At 35.3% G+C, this 20,000-nt stretch overlaps 2 protein-coding genes across 2 annotated transcripts in view; one reads left to right on the plus strand and one right to left on the minus strand.

The window, feature by feature from the left end:
- The window catches only part of LOC103033086 (zinc finger and BTB domain-containing protein 7C), a 45,069-nt gene extending 29,611 nt beyond the window's left edge, over positions 1-15,458 (minus strand). Inside the window, exon 1 of the mRNA XM_007252773.3 lies at positions 15,302-15,458. The gene's annotated coding sequence lies outside the window, so the exon portion shown is untranslated. The remainder of the gene's footprint in view (positions 1-15,301) is intronic.
- The window catches only part of LOC103035651 (homer scaffold protein 1), a 263,702-nt gene that overhangs the window by 226,349 nt on the left and 17,353 nt on the right, over positions 1-20,000 (plus strand). The window lies entirely within an intron of this gene.

The following is a 20,000-nucleotide window of genomic DNA, read 5'->3' on the forward strand; positions in this document are numbered from 1 at the left end:
GAGAGAGAAAGAGAAAGAGAGAGAGAGATTGGGCTATATGGAGGGGTGGGTGGGTGGATCAATGTGTCCTTATTTTAAACTGAGAGAGTGAGTGATAACCCACACACTCATCTTTCTCTCTCTCTCTCTCTCTCTCTCTCTCTCTCTCTCTCTCTCTCTCTCTCTCTCGGCCTCCCTCACTCCCCACACCCTCCTCCTTTCCTCTCCTTCTCTCATACCAGTGGGTGGACCCAGTTTCAAAACCGAAATCTTACAGAAACATTACAAAACCACCTCCTATTGTATGTGTGTGTTGTGTACTAGTGTGTGTGTGTGTGAGTATGTACTCTATGGATGTATGTATGTGTGTGTGTGTGTTTTCCATCTGTCTTCTCCACAGACATATTTGCCCTTAATAATGCGTGTGATCAGCCTGAGTCGTGTGTAAAAAGTGAACTGTGCTCGGCGATAGGAAAGTCAAGAGGTTGCCCGTGGTTACAGACACCATACAGGAAACACCTACAGGGGTTCATATGTGCCATTATGAACCACACTGCCAATGGCTGGTTTCAGATCGCTCCTAACCAGCCATGGTACCTTAAACAGCACCAGGGTGAACATGGAAGAGCTTTTACCCAATTTTTGAATTAATCCACATGATAAACTAATACATTGTACCTGTATTTCCAATTTTTTGTAGACCTGTCTTCTAATAAATGCATTTTTTAGCCACTTTTCATTAAGTTGCTGCACCCATCTCTGACACAGATACACATACACTGCTTATCTCAGCATTAAGCTGTGGACCAATGGAAACTGTGTTGACGTCACTTACACTCTTGTCGCTGAATACAATCAAATCCTCACAGCAATGATTCTAAATCCAATAGAAAGCCTTCCCTAGAGAGCAGAGAAACTTACTCCAACAAAAGCAGGACAAATGTTCACAAACAATAAATGAGCAGGTGTCCCATTAACTACATTTACACTACAAGATGCACTGGATTATAAGGCACGTTATACGACACTAATAAGGCACAGGGGTGTCACTTAAGTCACTTGGTGGGGGGGTAACTTAGGTTAAGTAAAAAAGTTAAAAAAAACATTTTCTTTTAAGGTTGAATAAGTGCTGGATGTTAATCTACACATATTTATCTCCTGAAAACGGTTTATTTGTGTGAGTAAGGTGCTTCTGTTTATTTGCAGTAAGCTTAGATTTACAGATTTACACTAAGGCTGGGTGCAGCAGCATTAGCATTAACGGCTAACTGCTGGTAAATGCCACCGGACAGCACTACACTGAGGAGCCCTGAGTATACTGGTAAGCCAGAGCGATATTAGCTGCCGGTTCATCCCACATAGCTTGTTCCAGTGAAACTGGGTTCTCTGGAAAGATGATGGAGCTTTGTCCATTTTTTGGGGGGTTTGTAGGATGAGTTGAAGAGTTGAAGAGTTGAAGAAATGAGGATGAGGTCTGTTGGTAATCAACCAATCAACATTACCATCATAATCACCCACTGTACTGTCCACTGTGGGTGGTAATGTCATCTGTGATGTATTTATGGTACATATGATGTAACACTGTGGAAATGGAATGTCCCATTCATCTGTACCCATTATCAAATTCCACATCGTGCTGATTGCATTTGAATTCTAGTACTGTATTTTTCTCATTATAAGGTACACTTAAAATCCTTAAATTTTCTTTAAAATCATTATTGTGATTTTTTAATCCAGTATGAAATCTAATAGTCAGGTATAAGGAGCAGTAAAGCCACTCTAATGAAGTACAGAGTTATACAGGAGTTTCAGTTTAGTTCTCCAGCACCGAGACTGGATTGGCATTAGCATTAGCCGCTAACTGTGCTAGCTCTTTTTTTTACGTTCAGAGGTTAGTATATCGGATTGCAGTCTGCAGCTAACCCCAGCTAGCACTGATGGAGCAGTATTAGCATTAGCCACTAACCGTGCTAAGCACTAGCTCTTTTGCTGTTCAGCTAAAGTTGCCCTGGCTTATCAGAACACTCAGATTTCCTCAGTGTAGTGCTGTTAGATGGCATTAGCTGCTAACCGTGGCTAGCATTAGTGGAAATCTGGAAGTCTAAGCTTACTGTAAATAAACTGAAGCACTTTACTCACCCAAATAAACAGTTTTCACAGTTTTTTTTACTTAACTTAGCTTAGCCTTACAGGTCTTGCCGCTGGGTGGCGAATTAGAAGGAAAACATGGTGACACTGCTGTTCTTTACTAGTTTCACATAGTGCATTTTATAATCTGGTGTATGAAAATATAGTGCGAAAAACACTTTTATCTATGTAGTGAAAATCTAAATATGGTTAGAGAGAAGTGGGTCTGGAGCTGAAGACGCTAACAGTGGGTTTTCAGGGTGAGTCAGGCTATTAGAAGCTGAGGGCAGAGTTATACGCTATTAGGAGCTCACTGTTAGTCACTGTCCCCATAGGGCAGGCTGGAGGTTGACTGTATATGTCTATTCTTTTTCTTTCTCCCTCTTCTATCCCTCTCTCTCTCCCTCTCTCTCTCTCTGTCTATCTTTCTCTTTCTCCCTCTCTCTCTCTCTCTCTCTCTCTCTATCTTTCTCTCTGTCCTTCTTTCTCTCCTAAGTAAGTGGACTTTACTTTACTTACATAATGTGAGAAGTCTATTATTATCTATCTATCTACATATTTTATTATTTCATTATATCTGCTTTGTGATTTGTGTTTAGTCAAAGGCTCAGAAAACTATAACTTATACAACAACCAATTTACATTTTCAGCCCTGACGTTGTCTGTCTGCCTGCCACAGACTCTAGTTCTCTAACCAAAGACTCCACTTCCCAGAATCCACCTGTACCCAACCTCCAGGACATGTTCAGTCACATAACGGTTTGAAGTTCCGGCTCACCTGACTTTTGATATTGCCCTTTCCTGTCTTTCCCTGTATGAATACCCCCTGTTTCCCATATTCAGTGCTCAGTATTGAATCTGTTTTTCATAGCTCTTCTACCTAGCATTTCTTTTGTATTTGCGTCTTTGTTTCTGTATTTGACCACGCTTTTGATTAGCCCTTTTTTAATTATTATAATTATTAGGTGTTCATTTACTCTATTATCGAATATCCTGTGTATGATCTCCTTGCCTGCTCACTCTGGTACGTTGCTTGTCTCTGTTGCCCCTTTGTTGCTGACCTTGCCTGTCCCTGACCATTCTTACAGATTAACCCCTTTTCTTAGTACATTGTGTGTTTTGTATCTGGTTGTGTTTGTCATGTGTTCGGCCACTGTAACACATGTACACAATCTACCATACTAATGTTCCTAAAATTAGGAGCAGCTTAACGGTGTGTGTCAGTGCCTAGCGGGCAAATAGGTGGTGCCAGGAGCCAATTGAAAAGAAGCTTCTAATGAAAACATATTAAACTCTCAATTCGTAAACTTATTATAGCCACAAATGTACATCTAATACATGAGAAATGTTCCAGTTTGACATATATCTGACTTAATTTGAGTTTAAACAAATGTTGTTTTTTTACTGGTACATATGAAGGGCATTTAGGCATTTAAGAAATAAGATTGGCATGTTTTCCGAGTACAAAGTGACTTGACAGGCTGGCATTAGCCCTCTTAGCATGTTGGCTAAAGAGAAAATATATATGTGAAAATGTAGTGAAGAAAGAACAACAGTGAAAAGAGAGAGAGAAAGAGAGAGAGAGAGAGAGAGAGAGAGAGGTGGGCTGATACTCAGTGTGTGAAGGCCCATCGGTATGAGCTGGCTGGATCGTGACAGAGGTGTGGTATGTGTGTGTGTGTGTGTGTGTGTGTGTATGTGTGTTGCGTGTGTGTGTGTGTGTGTGTGTGTGTGTGTGTAAATCCCCAAACTGTCTCTGTTGTCAGTGAGCTGGCCAAGCTCACACCCACGACACCCTTCTACTGCCTCCCTCCGTCCATAATCACTCCAGTGCTTACTCACACATACAAAACACACACACACACACACACACACACACACACACACGCAACACACGCAACACACACACACACCCGCATTTGCTTAGCCCAACTTGGGTTGAGCCAAGCGTATTTGTTCTAATAGCGAGTCCAAATAACAAATAATAACAATTTATACAATCCAGGGCTGGCCTGAACTCAAACGTACAGCCTGTGAACAATATTACACCCTCACACACTCAAATACCATATTACTGCTACTCAAATATATATATATATATATATAGAGAGAGAGAGAGAGAGAGAGTTTTTCATCTTTTTGGCATACTTTAAATCCTTCAATTGTTCTTTACATTGGATCAACAGAAATGCTCCAAAAATTGACTTTTAATTGAAAGTCAAGTAGGTTTCATTTTTCTCCATTTTCTGTAAAGTTGAAAAAGTTATTTTAAAAGTTATTTAAAAGTGCAGAAGTCGATGGTATTAAACTGTTTAAGCAATGGTTGCAACTTAGAAGGCGTGTCCTCAAACATTTGGTAGTAATGAGAAATGGCTAAAAAAACAAAAAAGAGCTTTCAGACCTCAAATAATGCAAAGAAAACAAGTTCATATTCATAAAGTTTTAAGAGTTCAGAAATAATCAATATTTGGTGGAATAATCCTGATTGGTTTTTAATCACGTTTTTTTTTTCATGCATGTTTGCATCATGTTCTCCTCCACCAGTCTTACACACTGCTTTTGGATAACTTTATGCTGCTTTACTCCTGGTGAAAAAATCAAGCTGTTCAGTTTGGATTTGTCTTGATTATATTCAAGAGGTTTTCAATTTGGTAAAATCAAAAAAACTCATCATCATTTTTCTACTAGATTCTTTCTAGACTTTCTACTAGATTTTGGAACATTGCTGTGATCATCTGATTGCATTCAACCACATTCAGAGCCTTGGTGTGGTCAGAGTGCTGGATGAATATAGTGTAAATCTCACAAACAAACTCATGTTGATTTCTTCATCAATAAATAAATTAATACAATAAATAAGTAGTAATAAAAAAGTGATTACAGACGACGCACAGAAGAGTCTTCACTAGTTTTCTGTTCTTAACACCTCCCGCCCGCTACTCACCCCACCACACGACTCTGTGTTTAGATTGCATCATCAAGTTTATGGTAAACGCTTTACATTTCTTCACACGTCTCACACCTCCACCGGGCGGTCTGCGGCGCGTTCCTCCCTCAGAGTCTGAGCTGCGGATCTGAGGAGGATCTGGAGACGCTACCAGAGCTGTCCGGAATCGTCCTCACACCTCACTTAATGCTGGAAGATTAATCACGTTTATTTCATCAATCGAATTACTGTTTAAATGTGATTTTTTAAATGGGGTAGTGGAGATACAGTGTACATCTTTACATATAGAAGCTGAGAAACAGAGGGACAAAATATGAAAAAATGGAAAAAAAATAAGAGAGCACTAAAAAAATGTTGAGTTTCTTTGATTTTACCAAATTGACCAAGTTGATTAAAACCTCTGGAATATAATCAAGAGGAAGATGGATGATCACAAACCATCAAACCACCAAACTGAACTGCTTGAATTAATTTTTGCACCAGGAGTAAAGCAGCATAAAGTTATCCAAAAGCAGTGTGTAAGACTGGTGGAGGAGAACATGATGCCAAGATGCATGAAAAAAATGTGATTAAAATGATTAAATCCAGAACCAGGGTTATTCCACCAAATGGAATTTGGTTGATTTCTGAACTCTTAAAACTTTATGAATATGAACTTTTTTTTCTTCGCATTATTTTTTGAGGTCTGAAAGTTCTGCATCTTTTTTTGTTATTTCAGTCATTTCTCTGAAATTTTCTGCAAATAAATTCTTTAAATGAGAATATTTTTATTTGGAATTTGGGAGAAATGTTGTTTGTAGTTCAGAGAATAAAACAACATGTTCATTTTCTCAAGCATCTCAAACATAAACCTATAAATAGCAAAATCAGAAATGAATATATACTTACATAGTATATACTTATATAACTATATATTTTGAAATGCATATGGTATACAAAATTTGGAGTTTTTGTATAAATATAACACAAATATTATGATGTTATGAACATTGTAAACACATCACTGTGTGTTGGTGGTGTCCCACACCTGCGTTCCCACCCCTCGAGAAGTTCAGAAGGTGTAACCTTTCATATCAGCCGTCTAATCTCAGATGCTTTGAAGATAAGAGGATGGGAAGATGATTTGTTTGTTCTCACTTTGCCAGCACTGTTTCTCACTTTCTGCAGTTTCGTTTAGACTGCAGGAGGGGTTTTACATGCTCTGCTTTCTAGGCCGAGTCAGATTTGTCCCACATTACATGCATCTCTTATAACTGTGTAGTTACACTTTAATAATGCATGTAATAACACTGTAATAACACTGTAATTACCGGTAATATACTCTGTATAGTGGAATGTACAGTATTATGCATGTATTAAAATAATGCAGCTTGTACAATTGCACAAAATGCATATCAACTTAATGTTAAGTGCATTTGTGTTGTTATACATTAGTAATACCTTAGTAATACATACAATAATTACATATTTGCATGAAGTAACTCTAAAGTTTGCAGTTACACATTAATATTCCATATCAGAATAAATTTAGTGCCTGGGCAGTTGATACATCTGTAATCTGTAATGTAATGTGTAATTACATAAGATTACTCATGTAATAGCCTACATTTCCAACAGTGAATTTGATCTGCAGATACACATTAATAATTAATGCATAATTCATAACAATGTAATTACAGCTCACATTCACGGTTGGAAAACAAATTACATGAGTAAATCTTGTGTAATTACACATACTCTATATTTACTCTTTAAGTATCTATTAAGTATCTCTGATAACTGTTTGGTTACATTTTACAATATGTGTTTCTCATAATTGTTTCTCTAATTGTTTTTCTCTCTCCCTTTTTTCCTCTCCCTCTCATTTTTGTATATTTTTCTTGTCCTCTCTTTCTCTCTCTCTCTCTCTCTCTCTTTCTATCTTACCTGAACACTCATTCTTGCATTCTTATTGTTTCTCCTTTTTTCTCTCTCTCTCTCTTTTTCTCTCAATTTATTTCAGTTCAATTACATTCATTTAGGTTGGTATTAATATTTGTCAGCACGAGGAAAGGGAATGTTATAATTGTTCACAGTAGGGATGTGTTTGGGTGATGCAATACGCATTATGATACAGGGGTTATGATTCAATACACCCAAATGCAAAAAAAGCAGTGTGTAAGACTGGTGGAGGAGAACATGATGCCAAGATGCATGAAAAAAAAACCTGTGATTAAAAACTGTTTGAGTTATTCCACCAAATATTGATTTCTGAAAGCTCTGCATCTTTTTTTTTTGTTATTTCAGCCATTTCTCATTTTCTGTAAATAAATGCTCTAAATGAGAATATTTTTATTTGGAATTTGTGAGAAATGTTGTCTGTAGTTTATAGAATAAAACAATAATGTTCATTTAACTCAAATATAAACCTATAAATAGCAAAACCAGAGAAACTGATTCAGAAACTGAAGTGCTCTCTCCTCATTTTTTCCAGAGCTGTATATGGGTAATGATTATGATAGCTAGTCTAGCTACCTTCCCGGCAGTCAATATCGCAAGTAATGAACTAGAAAAGATTAGAAAAGAGTACAACACTAGAAGACTGTTATCTAGTGGGCGGGGTCTAAAAAGAGCACTAAATGAATCACTGTCTGTCACCCATCTCATAGACTAATAATAACAATACTAATAATACCTAGTATTACAAATGTATACTCTTATTTTTGAAAATTGATGCAGTATTGCAAAACAGAGATATTCTTACATCCCAGTTCAGATTGGATGGGACGTTTTTAATACATTTTTCACACTTTATTCTGTATTTGAAGGTAGTGAAATAGGAAGTTCTCTCTCTTTCTCTCTTTGGCTAAATCTCAGTCTCAGTGTCTCCTGGACTATCATTAAATGTCCCTCAGCGAGTAACAAATTGGCCGGCCCTTACCCGCCCGATATCATCTCAACACGGCTTTGTTCATGATCAGCTACGTGTGAAGTGTCGCGCGCTGAGTAGTGTGTGTGTGTGTGTGTCTGAGTGTGTGTGTGAGTGTGTGTGAGTGTGAGTGAGCAAAGTGTGTGTATTCATTTTCATACATTTTCAGGACAAAACTAAATATAATTGATAAAGTCCTTTAAACTAAAGGAAACTAAATGCATGTTTGATTAAAATAGAAAGAAAAAAATCTTTAGAAACTGATAGATTAGGATTAAGATTAAGATTATATAATTTGAAAAAAAATAATCTACATAAAACTTTGTTTGTAAACATTTTGTGTTCATTTTCTGAATTTAAGAGACAACAAATAAAAGTAAATCACAGTGCATTTAATGTATTACATTTTCAGATGTCAAATTTTATGTTTAATTTTTTCAATTAGTAAATATGTAATAATGTTATAAGATTTATTTATAGTCCATTCTGCCCCTCAGATGAGTGAGAGTGTTGTGAGTGTGTGATTGTATATGTGTTAGTCTGTGAGAGTGTTTGTGAGTGTGTGATTGTATATGTGTGAGTGTGTGAGAGTGTTTGGGAGTGTGTGATTGAATATGTGTGAGTGTGTGAGAGTGTTTGGGAGTGTGTGATTGAATATGTGTGAGTGTGTGTTTGTGTGTGAGAGTGTTTGTGAGTATGTTAGAGAGTCTGTGAGAGTGTTGTGAGTGTGTGTAAGTGAGTGTGAGAGTGTTGGGAGTGTTATAGTGTGTGTGAGAGTGTGTATAGGAGTTGTTGTGACAGTGTAATAGTGTATGTCAGAGTTTTGTGAATGTGTATCAGTGTGTAAGAGTGTTATGAAAGTGTGTGATAGTGTATTGTGAGTGGGGGTTTGCAGTCAGGGACTTAGTGCTGTGTGAGTGTGTGAATGAGAGTGTTGTGAATGTGTGTGTGAATGTGTGTGTGTGTGTGAGTGTGTATAAGAGAGTGTGTGTGTGTATTTTGAGTGGGGGTTTGCAGTCAGGGAGTTAGTGTTGTGTGTGTTGTTTGTGAGTATGTTAAAGAGTATGTGTGTGTGTGAGTGTGTATAAGAGTGTGTGAGTGTGTGATAGTGTGTATTGTGAGTGGGGGTTTGCAGTCAGGGAGTTAGTGTTGGTGTAATTGTGTAGTTGTGAGGCGGGATCATTGTGCAGGCTGCCTCTTTCCCACACCCCCCTGAGGAAGGCAAATAGAGGGAGGCTACTGGTGAAATGTTTGTGAACACGCCAGTGTAAAAGTATCCACGCTGTAACAAAAGCCTCCCTCGGATCAGGTTCAACTTCGATAAACCTTGTCCTACTGACTGAAAAGACAAAGGCGTGGTGCCTATCCCCACATAACCCCTCTCTCTCTCTCTCTCTCTCTCTCTCTCTCTCTCTCTCTCTCTCTCTCGCGCGCGCTCTCGCGCAGGCAGGGAGGGGTCGGTCGGTCCGTACCTTTAGGTGTTTAACTCTTTGTAAGTCCGGCCTTCAGATTTGCTATCAATACCTGCAGCTCAAACATTGACAGAGCGATCCCAAAGCAATTCATTCTGATCTGAAAGGAGCCCTGCGGGCCCCGCAGCGCCGGGGCCACAATAAACGGATGAATAATTGAAAGTGCCAGTCATCTGCCTATTCACCTGCTCCGCCGCGGCCTTGACCACTGGAGGCGAGCGGCTTTCGCGGCTCTCGCAGCTCTCACGCCGTATCTCTCTCTCTTTCTCTCTCTCTCTCCGACTGCGTCCGCGAACAAACGGCAGAGAGAATCTACACAAGTCTACAAAAACTTCAGGAATCTGAAGAAAGTGTGGAGGACGAGCCGAGAGCGCTGAATAGGAGCCCGACTGCTTCTCTTCATCCATACTCATACAATAGTGCAGGAATGTGTGATCATCACACATACACACAAAACACACACAGAAAACACATATATAAACACACATATATATATATATACAAACAGAATCATCATAATGCATTTTCTCCATTGAAACATTTTGACATGATGCCAATAAATCTAAAGGATTCAAGGAGACACACAGTCCAGTTTAAACCAGTTTTAAGAGCGATTGTTAAAAAAAGATCAATATAAGATAAATTAAAATAGAATTAAAAAATAGGATAAAACAGAATAGAATAAAATGGATATCAAGACAAATACACAAAAATAGGGAGAATCTCTTTATGATGAAAATCTCTTTTTATTATACTTTCCTTGTAAAATGAACTCAAAGCACAAGCTTTCAGGTTTTTAAACAGTGAATTTCTTTACTTATACAACATATATTTGTTCCCATATATATTTGTGCTATTTACAGAAAGTGACAACATCCTAAACTATACTTTTTGTATAGTTTAGAATGTTTATTATAGTAAAGAATGTGTTTAATAGTAAAACAGCTGAAACTTAATTACTCTGAGTTTAAGATTTCTAATATATTTAAATATATATTTATATTTATTTAAATATAAAATAGAATGTTGAGTAAATTCACATTGATTGACATTACACGCCAATACATTTTAATTATGCATATAGGAAATAATTGCATATTGCAAGTATAGGTGAGAACAGTCAAATAAATCAATATATAAATACATATATAAGGAATTTATACTTGAATGAAATGAATGAATAAAAATGTTTCAAGCTTTTGAATCATATGAAATTGGCCACATCTCAAGAACAGAAAGTGTAATTAGATCTTATTATAATATTATTGGGACATTCTTCTCTGTACACTGACAGTGATTGTTTTTTTACATAATTAAATATCATTAAAACGACCTGGAATAAAATCTTTTTACACATTTTAAACTGTCTTCCTATGAACAATTCTATTTTCTACACAGTACACACACCCAAAAAAACAGTGTCAAACTATTATGTAAAACGTGTTATATTTCTAGTATTTATTGAAACATAAAACAGAATTTTGAGTACATTTACATGATAATATGCACACTTTATTCACTTTTTTATTTATGTTCATGGAATAATGTATGGTTCAGATCCCGGTTTGTGAATGGGGCAGTATTTCTTTAAATTGTGTCCAAATGATATGATGAACAGACCAATAGAAATGCTCCAAAATTACCTGAATATATATGAAGTTAAATAATTTTACGCTGACTTCCATTGAAAGAATGTATGTACTTGATATGCTTCCTTTATTCCCAGTTAGATCAGCGCTAATGTTCAGGAAATGTTGACGTAAAACAGGTACGTGATCACACTGATACAAAACATTTACTGAATGTGAACTAAAAGAATTGGACCATTTATTTAACAATTGAATTCAATATTTTGTGAATTTAAACTAATAATAAACTCTTTAATTTCCAGAACATCAGTATTTAAAAAGAATTGCAATGAAAGCACCTAAACATTTTTTTTTCTTTTTTGCTAACAAAAAATTGATAACAAAACTGGCAGTGATTCAGAGAGAATCAGTTCATTATTTGTGAAGTTCTGGATCGACAATATACACACACAATACATTTACACTGCTTAAATCTGCTGTAAAATACATTAAAACATAATTTTAAATATTATATTTGAGCAGAAATTGTGTAATTGTGTTTTTCCTCAGTAACTACAAATAAGATGCATATCAAAAGTAACTAAAAATATATATTTTTTCCATCACTGTGTTCATTAAAACATCTCAAAGAGGACTTTTTATAATTTATAGTTCTCATCATATCATTGATCATCAGCTGATTTGCTGAATCAGAGCTGATTGATGATGGTTAATCAGGTGAGCTGTTCATGGAAGAGTCTAAGGCACCTGAGCACATTACTACAAAACATGTATCTCTGCAATACGAGAGTTTTTGCATGATCAAATACAACATAAACCATTAGAACAGATATAAATAAACAATGCAGTTAAAATATATAATTTCTCTCATAATTTCTGCAATAAATGTGATCAATTCCATCAGCAGCTCACCTGATTTACTATAATCAAGTAACTTTTAGAGAGTTATCAATAATAATGTAAACTGTACATCAGTATGCTGCACAGTACTGTATACAAATATACTAGTGCATCTTAAAACATTAAAATATATTATTATTATATATACTTTTTAATAGATTAAAAAGTCAGTTCAAAATTTGAATCTCATATATTATATAGATGCATTACACAGAGTGATCTATTTTAAGGTTTTATTTCTTGTTTTATTGTTGATGATTTTGGATTACAGCCAATGAAACCCAAAAATCGATATCTCAGAAAATTTGAATATTATATTAGACCACCTGGTACTTTTAGCAGGGTGGGCAGTGTGCCAAGTCCTGCTGGAAAATGAAATCTGCATCTCCATAAAAGTTGTCATCTTTATATATATATATTTTTTTCTTTCTCCACTAAACAAAAAAACTAAAGGGCTTTTCAGGTCATTGAGAATTAGGCTGGTAGTGCATTCGACCAAAAGCTTACTGTAATTAAAGCCTTCAGGCCTTTTCTACAGAGCTGAAAAAGCACTGAATCTTAAACTGTATCTGTCAATGAATATTTAGCTTTAGTTTTTGCTCAGTTTTAGCTTGGTTTTAGCTGTTTTAGCTCAGTTTAAGCTCAGTTTTAGTTGTTTTAGCTCAGTTTTAGCTCAGTTTTAGTAGTTTCAGCTCAGTTTTAGCTCTGTTTTTTACTAGTTTCAGCTCAGTTTTAGCTCAGTTTTAGCTCAGTTTTAGTAGTCTGTGCTCAGTTTTAACTCAGTTTTAGCTGTTTTAGCTCAGTTTAAGTTTAGTTTTAGCTCAGTTTTAGCTAAGTTATAGCAGTTTTAGCACAGTTTTAATTCAGTTTTGTCTCCGTGTTACAACTAAAACCTGCTCGGACGGCGTTTGGCTGGTAAACACTCTGTATAACAAGCGACTTGTCAGGCTGTTCATTAGTGCAACTTATCCCAGCCTCAATCTGCTCTTACAGCAGACAGTTCGGGCCATTATTATGACTGTGCAGGAGTGCAGATGCAATCAAACCGGCTATATTTGAGCTGTCATCTCCGTTTACTGAATTAGACTGTGTAATGAGAGGGAGGCTGAGCCACGACTTCCTACAGAGTGAAGTTTGATAATGTTTCCTCAGAGCGAACGGCGCGGTTCAGTGTGAATCACAGGTATACAACAATCAAACAAAACATTAGGACCACCTATTATCCTTTTATTTATTTATTTATAGTCCTGTATCTGTTTTTCTGCTCAATTATTACAGTATTATTACTTAAAACATACACAATCAATACTATTCGTATAATGAATAAGTGTTCTTCAATACTTCCGTACTTCAGCTGAATTATTAGATAATAATAATACAATTTTCTTATATAAAAGGTCTCTAAATATTCCTAAAGTAATATCGTTTGATAGATTTTTTTTATTTATTAATATTTTAAAATGTTGTCTATATGTAATGTGAACGTGATGTTGAAAATATAGTTGATTTAACCTGAAAACAGGGTTATTTTATATTTAATAAGAGTTGATTAGATCTGGTTAAATGAGGTTTATTGAGTCTAAAACTCACCCTGTTCTTTAATACTCAAAAATGAAATGATAGAAAACCATCACAGAGATACAGCTATTATTATTATTATTGTTATTATTATTATTATTATTATTATTATTATTATTATTATTATTATTATTATTATTATTATTATTGCTGGTGCAGTGAGTGGATCAGAAACAGCAGCAGTGCTGCTGGAGTTTTTAAACGCTGTGTTTAATCAAATTTGCCATCCAATTACTCTAAACTCCTACTGTAAAATCTTTTAAAATGTACATAATTAATAATATAAAATGTCTTTTAAAACATTAGTAATTTCACTTGATAGCACCTTGATTTTTTTCTATAATATGGCTTTAAATTGTGGTCTATACATAATATCGTTATAATGTTAAAAACTTGAAAAAGTATTTTATATTTACCAAAAGAAAAATCTGCATTTCCAGAATGTTAGCCTGATCTACAGGTAGGTAGTTGTTGTGTTTCCAGTATATATGTGTTGATTAGAGCTGGTTAAATTATATTTATTAAGCGGTAAAAACCCCCCAGTTCCCCCCAGTAAAGTATTATACACTCTAAGAAACAGAGGTACGATATGAGTACTTTTTTGTACTCAAAGGTACACTCTTCATAATTGTACCCTCAAAGGTACAATATTGGTCTTTACAGGGTCAGATTTGTTCCCTCTGAAGAACAAAGTCATTTCTAACAGCAATAAGTACAAATTTGTACCATTTAACCAAACAAAAGGTACATTCAGTATTCTGTATCACTGTACTAATAAACTATATATATTTAAATTGCACATTTTTTAATTTGAAAGCCAGTCAATTTTGCATCATCAAGTTTTTGAGCCATATTTAGTTGATGATAATGTTTATAATCTTTATAATCTTAACTGGCACAAAAACCATGGGTACATAAAAGGACTTTCACTGAAAGGTACTTTTTTGTACCTCAATATAAGGTACAGCCCCAGAGACAAGCTTTATACTCTTTTAAGTACAAATCTGTACTTATATTTCTTAGAGTGTATGAAACTTATAGGATTAATGTTATGGAATGTGTTTTTAGAACATAGGTGGTTTCATTTGATAGCACCTTGGTTTTCTTCTTTAATACAACTTTAAATTGCAGTCTGTAAATAATAAAACCTGAAAACAAAGGTATTTTATTTTAATAAGAGAAAAATCTGCATTTTTCAGAATGTTACACTGATCTACAGGTTGGTATTTGTTGTGTTTCTGATGTATATTTGTTGATTAGAGCTGGTTAAATTATGTGTATTAAGCTGTAAAACCTTCATGAGCTCCGCTGATCAGATGCAGCAGTGCTGCTGGAGTTCTTAAACACCAGCTGCTCCAGCTTGTAGATAAAGAATGAAGTGAGAGAAAGAAGATCTGAATCTGCTGCTGAACAGTTTACAGTGATGGTCATCATCCTCTAGTCCTTCATCAGTGCTCAGAAGATGCTGCCTACAGGACACTGCTTACAGGATGCTCGTGTTTAAGAACTCCAGCAGCACTGCCGTACTGTATCTGATGCACAATGAAGCATGCAGAGAAACGGGACAGGACTGAGCAGAACTACAAAGTGATCTAATACTGAGTTTTTGCTCAGTGGAGCTAAAATAAATACTTATTAAACACGACTTAATAAAACACACACACACAAACACACACACAGAGAGCTTACACACAGGTATAGAAGAATGAGCGATAGAGATATGAAGAGATAGAGAGATAGAGAGAGATAGATAAAGATGTAAAGAAGAGAGAAAGAGAGAGAGAGAAAGACTTTTTCTGACCTTTAGCAGGTTGATCTGAGCAGAGTTGTATCAGTGTGAGGAGGAAAGGCTGCTCGCTATCTGAGACACGCGAAAGTGAGAGCCAGCGTCAGACGAGAGAGAGAGAGAGAGAGAGCGAGAGAGAGAGAGAGAGAGAGAGAGAGAGAGAGAGAGAGAGCGATAAGGAGAAGAGTTTCAGCTGCACGCAGGAAGGTGTGTCAGATTCAGGGAGGGCGAGAGAAAGAGAGAAAGAGAGAGAGAGAGAGAGAGAGGGAGGGAGGAGAGAGAGAGAGAGAGAAAGATCACTATAGTGAAGCAAACAAATGTGTGAACCCACCTACATCCCTCCCTCCTAACCAAAAGTATTTTGGCACTCGGCCTCACGTGTCCACCTGATCCACGGCTCACTGAGCCTCACACACACACACACACACACACACACACACACACGCCCTACCAGCATACCTGCACACATAGGTTTGGTTTTGTCCTGTACACTCTAAAAAACAGAGGTACGATATGAGTACTTTTTTGTACTCGAAGGTACATTCTTTATAATTGTACCCTCAAAGGTACAATATTGGTCTTTACGGGGTCAGATTTGTTCCCTCTGAAGTACAAAGTCATTTCTAACAGCAATAAGTACAAATTTGTACCATTTAACCAGCCAAAGGGTACATTCAGTATTCTGCATCACTGTACTAATGAACAATATATATTTTAATTGCACATTTTTTATTTGAAAGCCAGACAATTTTGTATCATCAAGTTTTTGAGCCATATTTAGTTGATGATAATGTTTATAATCTTTATGATCTTTACTGCCACAAAAACCATGGGTACAAAAAAGGACTTTCACTGAAAGGTACTTTTTTGTACCTCAATATAAGGTACAGCCCCAGCGACAAGCTTTGTACCCTTTTAAGTACAAATCTGTACTTATATTTCTTAGAGTTTACATTGTGAGGATATGGGGTCATACATATCCAGGACAGGCAGATATTTTTTGCTTTTGGGTGCCCACCTAATAACTTAGTATGTCACATTCTTGTTTATGTAAAAAATAAATAAATTAGGTATATTTTTCCTAAATTTGACCTCCAATTACTCCAAATATATCATTATATATTATTAATAGCATAGAAAAGCTTCTTCAAGAATTTAATGATGTCATCTGATAATAGAATAGAACAGACATTTTTCCTTAGATTTGACCTCCCATCACTCCAAAATGCTACGTTATAAATGCTCTAAATGCAAATATGCAATTTGCCATCCCATTAATTCAGATTCTTACAGTATTATTACTTGAAATATAAATAATAAGTCTAAATTCTGGTTTATAAACAAACAAATTTGGCATCATATTACTCCACATTTGTACAGCAATATAATATGAAACTTGATTGATGCATGATTAATACTATGGAAAGTGTTTTTAATCATAATAGTAGAAATGTAATAGAAATGTCTGCATTTCTAGAATGTTCCATTGTTATTATTATTATTATTATTTTATGTGTTTATAACTACCTGTAGTTTAAGGGGTTAAAGTCTCCTAAAATACAGTTAATAGCAAAGGAAATGTGAAAACAGGATGTTTTTTATGTGTGTGTGTCTGTGTGTGTTTGTGTGTGTGTCTTGTTTAGGCCATATACCTTCAACCAGATTAACGGACTGATGATCTTTAAGGATCTTTAGAGTGTGTTTATGCTAATTTAGGCCTATTAAAACACATTAAAACACATTTTTACAGATACTTTTTAAATAAATATTCCATATTTTTACTGATCTTTAAAAAGTTAAGTAATGGAAAATAAAAACCTGAGTTAGCATAAATTAAAATATCAAATTATTACAACTAAAAGGGAAGTTTTGCTATACCAATTCATTTGCCCAAAAATTCTACCTAGTATCTTGTGTTACAAATAAATAAATATGTTGTTTGGGTTTATAACACGTTAAAAAACACATTTTTTTTTAAATAAGGCTCATTTATAAAGGGTTTATAAAAAGTTTACAAGGCAGTTTATTAATGGTTATTAATTAGGTTATAAATCATTAATAAGCAGTTATAACACATACATAGAAAGAGCAACAGTTGTGTACTAAACAGTCATTTCACTTTCATTTATGTTGAACCTGTTAAACCTCAGATCCTCAAAACCTTTTATGTTTGTTTTCATCAGTGATTTCATCAACATTTCTGGTAAAAACTTTATTTATTTAACTATATTGACATACTAAATGACTAAACTGACTTTCTATATCATTTTATTAGATATCTTTATTTAATTAGATAACTTAAAAAAGTTATTTCCACTGTAGTTCTTTCTATTTGTGTGTTTTAAGTGCTTATTAATGCTTTTAAAGCATTTACAACTTTACAATTTATAACCATGAATAAGCTTCTTAATAAACTATTTATAAAACCCTCTATATATGAGCCTTATTTTAAAGTGGTACCGAAAATATTCCATATTTTTACTGAACTTAAAAAAAATTAGGTAATGGGAAATAAAAAAACCTGAGTTATTTCTTCTTACTTTTCCTTTGAATTCCATTTTACTTAAATATTGATTTTCTAAATATTCACACTGTATAGGACTGTTTTTGTACTAATGTAGGCTAGGCCTGTATAGTTTTAAAACACATTAAAACACATGTTTTAAGACCTGTTTTAAAGGAAATATTCTATATAAATGTAGTGTAATGACTCCAGGTCCTCTCCCAGTGTTCAGGCGTTATTAGGCGCTGACTGTACGGGAGGGGTGCTATCAGTTCGGCCGGTTCGGTGCGATTAAGTGGCTTCTGAAAAGGGTGTGGGGATGGTATTGTTGGGCTTTGTGAACAAGCGGCTTGGGAAAACAGGTGTGAACCATAAAGATAATTTCACAATGCTCTGAGTAGCTGTAGCAAACACATTACCGTTTCATTCACCCTACGCAAACTCCATCAATTACACATCTAGATTACATTGTGTTTCGCCAGACGAAACATTTTGCCCACGTTTGGATATCTGGGAGCTGGATGGTTTCTGCTGTGGACTGACTAAGCCCTGCTGAGAGTCAGACGCTGGAATTAAGATTAAAGACCCAAACACACACTCTTAAACACACTCTTAAACAGGTTTAACACAGCTTTCAGCAAATATTTAGGAATAAATTCATAAGAAATAACTTTTATCTGTATTTATCTAAGTATCTACAGTGGCATAATCTAAAAAAAATGTTTGCCCTCTTTATAATTTCTTATTTTTTGCATGTTTCTCTCTCCTAAATGTTTCAAATCATCAAATAAAATTAAATATTAGTAGCCAAATACAACAGATGTAAAACCTAAAAAGCACATTTAAAATAAAGGTTTTTATTATTAAAGGTAATTAAGGAGGAAATAAGCGTTAAGCAGAATTTTGTTCCGCTCTTCTTTACAGAATTGTTAGAGTTGTTTTCCAGCATAAGCCCCATTTTTAAGGTCAACCACAGCATTTCAACAGGATTCAGGTCAGGACTTTGACTAGGCCACTCCAAAAAAGTCTTCATTTTGTTTTTCTTTAGCCATTCAGAGGTGGACATGCTGGTGTGTTTTGGGTCATTGTCCTGCTGCAGAACCCAAGTTCAATTCAGCTTGAGGTCAAAAATAGATGGCTGGACATTCTCCTTCAGGACTTTTTGGTAGACAGCGGAATTCATTGCAGGGTAGGTAAAATATTTGAAAGTTACATAAAGTTTTTTTTGCCCAATTTCAATGTTAAAAAAGATGGGAATTAAAGCATTTATCACTTTGTAACACAGATATTCCTTGTTATAACACTTTAAAGGTAACAGATAATCAAACTAAGTTAGTCTAATATTAGTCAAAGACAACGCAAGTTAACCCAACATGCTGTTTTAAAATCAATGTTTTTATTATTAAAGATAATAAGGATAAAAAAAAACCCTACATGGTCCTGTGTGAAAGAATAGTTTGCAGAATTTTGCTGGTGTGCTTTTGGGTCATTGTCCTGCTGCAGAACCCAAGTTCGTTTCAGCTTGAGGTCACAAATAGATGGCCAGACATTCTTTTTCAGGATTTTCTGATAAACAGCGAAATTCATAGCAATTGTTAAAATGTTAAATATATATTTATCGGGTTTATTCTTTCTGCAATCCAAAAAAATCTAATTAAGGTAATAAACATTTAATTACTGGTCCAAAATGGGATTGGGAGGGTTTGTGGTTGTAACGTAAAATAAAATATGTTTATATTTAGATGACAATTTGGGCATGAATACATAGAAGTTTACATTTACATTTAATTTCACTGTACAAGTCTTATCCCTATAGGATGAGTCTCTCCCTCCCTCTCTTTCTCTCTCTCTTTCTCTCCTTCTCTCTTTCTCCCTCTCTCTCTCTTTCTCTAGATTGAGGTTAGGTTGAAGGTTGTGACTCACTGCAGATTATGAAAGCCCCCTCTTATCATCAGCATTGACACAATAAACCACTTCCTCACATGTCCCCATAACTTTATATAGTGTGCAGCATGTGTTTTTGACATTGCCAAAAAATGCATGGACATCCCTAGAAAGATGTGGTGCGGACGGTCCTGATGAGAGCCAGTTTCATCATAATGTTCTTGATGGTCTTTGCAGTGAAAGCACTTGAGGATACTTTTCAAGGTTTTAACATGTTTCGGATCGACTGACTTTTATTTTTCGTATTTTTTCTTTCTTTATTTAGTT

The sequence above is a fragment of the Astyanax mexicanus genome, chromosome 17, assembly GCF_023375975.1.
Source record: "Astyanax mexicanus isolate ESR-SI-001 chromosome 17, AstMex3_surface, whole genome shotgun sequence".
Lineage (NCBI taxonomy): Eukaryota > Metazoa > Chordata > Actinopteri > Characiformes > Acestrorhamphidae > Astyanax > Astyanax mexicanus.